The sequence below is a fragment of the Choloepus didactylus genome, chromosome 1 (genome assembly GCF_015220235.1).
Source record: "Choloepus didactylus isolate mChoDid1 chromosome 1, mChoDid1.pri, whole genome shotgun sequence".
Taxonomy (NCBI): Eukaryota; Metazoa; Chordata; class Mammalia; order Pilosa; family Megalonychidae; genus Choloepus; species Choloepus didactylus.
Window position 1 is genome coordinate 198,107,969 of NC_051307.1, and position 8,615 is coordinate 198,116,583.

An 8,615-nucleotide genomic window follows, 5' to 3' on the forward strand; every position below is an offset into this window, starting at 1 on the left:
TTGACTTCCCTGTGCCCTCGAGAGGCTGATACTAGGTGTACAGTGATCTGTTAAATAAAGACTAGACCAGTTAACCTAAGGATATTAATATTGTTAGTGAATGGGAAATTTTGGAAATGATGCTAATGAGAAAAGAAAGATACCTATTAACTATATGCTGTTTAATTTTTTAAAAATTTTCATAATGATATATATACATACAGAAAATTGCATGCACACAAATGAAGAGCTCAACAAATTATCATCTTAACTCAGGTCAAGGGAAGGAACATTTCCTGCACCCCAGAAATCCCCTCCACCTATCCTGCCTCCTGCCCTTCAGATTCCAACTGTCCTAGTTTGCTAATGCTGGAGAATGCAAAACACCAGAGATGGATAGGCTTTTATAAAACGGGGGTTTATTTCACTACGCAGTTACAGTCCAAGACAACACATCAGCAACCGGGCACCTTCACCGGAGGATGGCCAATGACGTCCAGAAAACCTCTGTTAGCTGGGAAGGCAGCCGGCGTCTGCTCCAAAGCTCCGGCCTCAAAACGGCTTTCTCCCAGGACGTTCCTCTCTAGCAAGCTTGCTCCTCTTCAAAACATCACTCCCAGCTGCACTCTCTTTCCTCCCCCCCGAGTCAGCTCATTTATATAGCTCCACTGATAAAGGCCCACCCTGAATGGGCGGGGCCATGCCTCCATGGGAACATCTCATCAGAATCATCTCCCACAGCTGGCTGGGGCACATTCCAAGCAAATCCAACCATCACCAAAAGCCTGCCCCACACAAGACCACAAAGATAATGGCATTTGGGGGACACAATACACTCAAACTGGCACACCAACCTTCTCCCTGAAAAAGTAACCACCATGCTGACAGTTCCTTCCTTGCTTTTCTTACTTTTAGATTTTCTTACCTATGCATGAAGGCCTAAACTATACTTGAGTTTAATATGTGCTTGAACTTTATATTATGGAATAAGAGAGTGGCTATTCTTTGGTGTCTAAATTCTTTTATCTCACATTATATTTTTTTAAGTTTCATCCAAGTTGGTGTGTATAGCTATAGTTGATTCTTCTTCTTCTTTTTTTTTTTTTTTTTTTACATTCTATTGCATTCATTATATGACTATAACCACAATTGACTTATCCATTTTACTACTAATGGACATTTGGATTACTTCCAGTTTGGGCTATTATGAGCATTGTGGTACATGTGTCCTGGTACACGTGTGCAAGCATTTCCATGGATGGAATTGCTGGAACAGAGTGTTCATGTATCCTCCACTTTGGGAGATGATCCCTAAAGTGGTGCATCAATTCATATGTATGTGTCAATACTCCCACAGCAGCATGAGAGTGCTTGCTGCTTGCATTCTTGCATGGCTGATGAAGGCAAAAAAGGACAACAAAAGGAGTTATTTTATAAAAATCAGGAGAAATAGAAAGCACAAAGTAAGATAGAATAAATAACTCCAAGTATATCCATAGTTGCAATAAAAGTAAATGGATTAAATGGACCAAATGAAAGACTGAAACTGTCATACTGGATTAAAAAACTCACATTCACAGGTGCAAGCCATATTTAAGAAACATCCTGTGGTAGTTTGGAGCTGTTATGTAGCCCAGAAAAGGTCATGTTCTTTTAATCCATTCCTGTGGGTGCTGAACTATTGTGGGTGGGACCTTTTGTTTAGGTTGTTTCCATGGAGATGTGACCCCACCCATTCAAGGTGGGTTTTAATCCTTTGCTGGAATCCTTTATGAGAGGATAAAAAGCAGAGACATTTGGAGAGATCTTACTAATGCCCTGGAGATGCTAAGAGAGAACCCACAGATGTTCAGAGAGAAAGCCACTGGTATCAGAAGCTGAAAGCAATGAAACCTGGGAGTGAAGGACCAACGGATACCAGTCATGTGCCTTGCTGTCTGACAGAGGAACCCCGGATGCCAGCAGCCTTTCTTCAGAGAAGGTATCCTCTTGTTAATGCCTTAATTTGTAACTTGTTACTTAATAAATCCCCATTGTAAAAGCCAACCCATTTCTGGTGTATTGCATTTTAGCAGCTTTAGCAAACTAAAACACATTCCAAAGCATAAGATCACAGATAAAATTACAGTAAAAGGTTGGAGAGGATATGCCAGGGAAATGCTCACCAAAAGAAAACTAGGGATAGCTGGATTATATCAGACGAACTACACTTTAAACCAAAAAGTGATATTAGTGATAGAACATATATTACCAGAAAGAGATAACACTTTCAAACTTGAATACACTTAATAAAATAGCTCCAAAACACAAAAAGCAAAAATTGATAGAACTACAAGGAAAAGTGACATTTCTATCATCAAGATGGAGGTGTCTGCACTCCTCCATTATTAATAAAGCAGGAAATAAAAAGGATAGGAAATCAAAAACAATAATCTAGATTATTAGAACAGGAACCAAATGGAACACCTAAAAATTAAAAATGCAATAATCAAAATTAAAAATCAATGGATATGTTTAAAAATGGATTAAACACAGCTGAGGAGAGATTTGATCAATGCAAATCTGATGAACTCAGAGAGATAATGAGGTGAAAAATATGAAAAGTAGTTAAGATAGATAGGATTTGTAGGACAATAAAGCCAAATATGTATTTACTCAGAATTTTAGAAGGAGAAGAGAGAGAAAGGCAGTATTTAAAGTAGTAAGAGCTAAGCATTTTATACCACAGATTCATAAAACCCAATAAATCTTATGCAGGATTAAAAAATAAAGAAACATACATTGAGATACATCATGGTCATTCTCCAGAACATGATGGTGAGACAGAGCAGTGTTTATTTTGGGGGATTGGTGGGGAGGGGGAAGGTAGAACTTAAATCTTGGACAGGTAGAATAGCATGAAAGTTAGGAGGAGAATGATGAGTAAAAATGTTCTAAGGAGGTGAATAGCTGTACGCTTTGTGAAGTCTGCCAAGTAAAAATGTTAAGGAACTGTCCCAAAATGCCTTTTGTAGCTACTCAGGATCTACTCAGGATTCGTACATTGCATTTGATTGTTATGAATAGAATTGTTTTGAATTTAAAACAGTCTCCCCATCTTTTTATTTTCATGAGATTGATTTTCTAGAGAGACCAGGCTAATTGTTTGAATTGCAAAATACACTGCATTCAGAATTTGTCTGATTGTTTACTTTGGTGTCATTTAACACCGACCTCTTGCCCTATTACTTCAGAAGAACTTGTTCAATTTAGTCTTTATAGCATACGCACTTTTTATAGCATTGTCTATGTACTTAGGCAATTAACTGCATTTCTTATTTATGGACTTTGGAAAAAATAAGTACATTTTTCATGTGTAAAATGGATGGGGGGTTGTAGTACCGACTTCTGTTACTGAACACTTCCAAGTAATTTAGAATACCTGAAAAATCTAACAAGAAGCAGACAGCCCCCAGGACTGTGAGGAATTCCTTGCCAGAACTAAAAACAAAGCAAGGTGGCTGCACAGATCTGGAGCTGGGGTAGCAGCTGCAGGCCATGGCTCTGTCCCCAGGCCTGCTTCTGCTGTGTGTAGGTTACAAAAAACCCAGTGGGACACAGTCAGCTTTAGTGGAAGCCTTCAAAACAAAGGAAAAGAAAATGAAAAGAAGTCTAAGGCTTTAAAGCAAAGAGGGCTATATAGAAAGCACACTAGGGGAATGCTGAAATAAATGTTTGATAAATACTCAGGGATCCCTCAAATGTGGAGTAAGGCTAAAATAAAGTGAATTTAATGTGCTGTGTCCTTTTGTCCGCATGTCCCCCTCCAAGGACAACTCTTTCAATAGAGTGACCTGAATGGATTTTCCGTAAACTGATGCTCATGTTATCCGGAATAACTAATTCGCGTAAACAACAGAAAGTGGGCATTGTTTAGAAAGGCCCAGATGGACCAAACAGGCATTTTTTCAGGTCAGAGAGAACAGATGCAGAAATGAGCTTATTTGGTTTCTCACCACGACCTCTCTGCTGATCAACACTGTTAAGATTCAGCCATGCGCTGTCAAAACACAGGGCCCGGAGAGCAGTGATTAATCCTGCACACTTTTGTTGATTTGGACCAAATTTATTTCTTCATCTCAGATATTTTTGCTAGGAACAGGCAATCAAGACCCAGCAGAAGGTACAATCTGGTGGAGGAAAACAGTCTGAGCTTGTGAAAATATTTTTAAGGGTCAGCATATACCCTGGGGTCTGCTGGCTCAATTAGTAACCCCCTAAGGGTTTTGACTGTGTCCTGCTGTGCTGTTTTGTGCTTGTTCTTTCATTTCATAATAGGAGAGGCCGTGTGAAATCTCCTTCTGCCAGGAAATACACAGGCTTCATTTCACAAGCTCAGTAGTTTGAATTGTATTTGATGTCTTGCACTCCTCACTACTCAAAAAGTGGCCTGTGGCCCAGCAGCACTGGGGTCACTGGGGAGCTGGTGGGAAATGCAGAATCTCAGGCCCCTCCCCAGACCTGCTGGATCAGAATCTGCTCTAACAAGACACCCAGGGGATTTGGAGGCATGTCAATGTCTCAGGAGCACCCACTCAGTTTTCAAACCTTGCTGCACATCAGAATCATCCGGAAAGCTTTAAAACACAGACGCACAAGTCCTAATGAAAAACTGTCCTTGGCCAAGGGGTCTCTTGAACATTCAACTTTGAGAGGTTGCCATCGTGGCTGGTGCAAGCTCACTTTTTCCAAGAGAAGAGTCTCAGCACCTTGGCTCTGCTGCTCGTTTTATGAATATTTGCACATCTTCTCCCTACAGAACCCCACCTCCAGTTTCCATTTTCCATTGCCTCCTCCCCAATGTCCCTTGTCTATGGTCTACTTCTGCCTGCTTTTTTCCCCACCATTTAAATGTCTTCTCTAAAATACATTCAGAGTCAACAGGAAACAGGCTTAGAGATAGTTTTGTCTTTGGCCCAAAGAATTCTTTTCACAAGCTTGAGGACTCCAAAATCTTTTCCCTGCTTGCCAAGGTGCCACATTGCCTGAAATTAGCAAAAGAAACCCTTTGGGAGCAGTTTTGCCAAGTCTCTTCCCTCTAATACCTACTTCCAAAGCTTCCTTTCTGACTTACCTTATTTCCATTCCTTATAAGTAACCCACCCCAAATTACTTAGCCTCTGCCATGTTTTGTTTTCATTTATTTAGTATTTTTGTACTATGACATATAACATACATCTAGAAAAGTGCATAAATGTGTTTAGTTTGACATATGATTATGGAGCCAGTACCCATGTAACCCCCCAGGTGAAGAAATAAAAATAGTTACGGCACTCAAGCATACACTCCACCCCCTTCTTTCTCCAGCTTTTCAGCCTTTCCCACCCTTACCCCAGAAATGACCACTATCCTAACTTTTATGGTAAATATTTCTTTGCTTTTATTATAGTTTTACTACTGATCCACATGTCCTGAAAAAAAATGTAGCTTATTTTTTGCCTGGCTTTGATATTTATGTAATCATAGTGTCTTTTTTTGTGTGTTTTGCTTCTTTTGGTTAATGTCCTGTTTGTGTGACACATCCATTTGTACGTAGCTGCAATTTATATATTTTTTAGACACTTACTGAAAGTCAATTTTATGAAGAAGACAGCATATGTGAATTTTCAGTAGGACATACTTCGTGTGATTCAGTCTGCTGAACTTTGTTGAGACTTGCCTTGTGATAGAGCATATGACCAATTTCCATAAGTTGTATATGCTTATTAAACAGACTGTGGATTCTGCAGTTTAGGGGCAGAGCTTTATTTGTCTATTAGGACAAACTTGCTACTCTATTGTTCCTTCCTTCTATATCTGATTTTTTTTTTTTTTTGTCTGCTTGTTTTATCAATCACCGAGAGAAATATGTCTAGCTCTCCTTTTAATTGTGTGAATCTTTATAGAATTCCAAGCTATTAAAGGCCAATTAAGATTTAAATTGTTATATAGTCCTGGAGAATTAAAACTTTTGTTGTATGGAGTGGCTGTTTATCTCTAGCACTGCTAGATTATATGCAGATTATTGCATATTTTTTCTATGGGCACACTCTTATCGTCTATGAATAATGACAGTTTTGTGTCTTCCTTTTCAATATGCTATCATTTTCTTTCCCCCTGGCCTCAGTGCTTTGGTTTGAACCTCCAGAACAATGTTGAACAGAAGTGGGGATAGCAGGGGACCTTACTGTGATCCTAAGATCAAAGGGTAAGCATGTGACATATCACCATTAAGGATGGATATTGAATTTTGTCAAATATAAAGCACATCAGTTCACTCCTTTATTCAAAACTGTGAAGTGGCTTCTTCACCTCACTCAGACCCAAAGGCAAAGTCTTTGCAGTGATTTACAAGGCTCTGCATGACGGGACCCCATGGTATCTGGGACCTGATCTCCTGCTACCCTCCCTTGTTTGATCTATTCCAGTACAGCGCTGTCCCTGCCATTTCTCCAATACTCCAGCCTGGTCCTGCGCGGGGCTTCGCACTGGCTGTTCCCTCTGCCTGGAATGCTTTTCCCCCAGATATCCCCATGGTCAGCGTCCTCATTTCCTTCAGATCTTTGCTCAAAACTCTCTTCCTCCTCTAGGCCTTATTGATAGCCCTCTCTAAAATGTCACTCTCTCCACCAACAGTTTATGTCCTGTTTCCAGGGCTCTAACCATTATTTAACACATATATGTTTCTTATTTATCTTGCCCAATTCATTCATTTAAGACAGAATTACTGAGTGCGCTCTTCTAGGTACTGGGGATGCATAGTAACAAGACAACCCCAGATCCCAGCCCTCACAGAGCATAAAGTCTAGAGGGAGAGGCAGACAAAAAACATGCTGTTACTTCTCCCATCTGAAAAATCCATCTCTTGATCCCACTTCACCTGGCAGATTCTGCCCTGGTCTTTTTTGTTTCTTTTTTTTTTGCTGTTTTAGAGCAAAGCTCATCAAAAGAGATGTCTATACTTTGTCTCCAAGTTCCTCTCCTCTCATTACCTCTTACAGCCCCTCAACGAGGCCCTGCCACCTCCTGTCCAAAGAAACTGCTCTTGTCACAGTCACCAAGGACCCCCACGTGGCCAAACTGATAGCTCCTTCTCAATGGACTTTGCCGATTCCTCTTCTCCCAATCTCATATTGTTGGAGCACCCCAGGGTTTCTCACCTGCACTCACCTCCTTGGTGCTCTCTTCCTATCATTTAAAGCCATCTATCCACTGATGACTCCCAAAGTTATAGCTCCTGCCCAGACCACACCCCAGAGGTCTAGACTCAAATGCCCAACATCTCCCAACACCCTCACTGGGATGTCTGAGAGGCATTGCAAACTTGTCTAAAATGGTATCCGATTTTCTCCCCCCAAACTGCCCTCACCTCAGCCCTGCTGCCCCCTGTGCTTCCTTACTGTCCTTCAACATGCCAGACTCACTCCCATCCAGGGCCTTCCCTCAGGGTGGGGTGTTCTCCCCGTGACCGACGCTTTGCTGCCTTTGCTCAGTGCCTCCTTGACGGGGCCTGTCCTGACCACCCTCCACCATCCCACCAGCCCTCTCCATCCTCCTTGCCCGACTCTATCACTGTGGTTAATTTACCATAGCGCTTTCTTCTAACCTACTGTGGTGGGTTGAATGGTGGCTCCCCAAAAGATACATCCACCCAAGGAAACTAGGAATGTGACCCTATTTGGAAAAAGGGGTCTCTGCAGCTGTAACTAAGTTAAAGATCTCGAGCTGAGATCATCCTGGACTTTGGTGGGCCCTGAATGTAATGACTGTCCTTAGAAGAGAAGGGGGAAAGGACACAAAAAGGAGCAGGTGATGAGAAGACAGAGGCAGAGATTGGAGCGACCCATCTACAAACCAAGAAACATCAGTGATTGCTGGCAGCCACCAGGAGCCAGGAGAGAGACACAGAATAGATAGATTCTCCCTCAGAGCCTCCCGAAGAAACCAACCCTGCAGATTACCTTGATTTCAGACATCTGGCCTCCCAATCTGTGAGAGAATACATTTCTGTTGTTTTAAGCCACCAAGTTTGCAGTAATTGTTTTACGGCAACCCTAGAAAACTAGTACATATACTCCACAATTTATTTATTAACACTTGTTTATTTTCTAGATTCTCTCACTGTAAGCTCTATGAGGGTCCACATCTTTATTCTGTTCATGATGTATTTTAAATACCAGTGCCTGAAACATAGTAGGCACTGAAGACTGAAAAATAATTGATTTTATTTATGAAGTGGAATAAATACTGGTCAAAGTATTCTAAGATTTAGTTGGATGGATAAACAAATTGTGTTAAATCCATATGTTAGAGTAATACTGAACAATAAAGGGAACTATTGGTAACACAACAATATGGAATGTTGGGGATTGAATCATGTCCCCCACAAGACATGTTCAAGTCTGAATCCCTGTTTTTGTTGGTGTGAACTCATTTGAAAACAGAATCTTCAATATGTTAAAGTAAATCATGGTGTGGATCATTTGTGAATGGTGTCTTCAAAGAACCTATTTAGATGAGGCCAAATTGAATCAGCTTGGGCCTTTATCCATTACTGGAGCCCTTATGAGCACAGGAAATTATCTAATAATTTTGGTAAAGCCAAAAGTGGAAAAGAG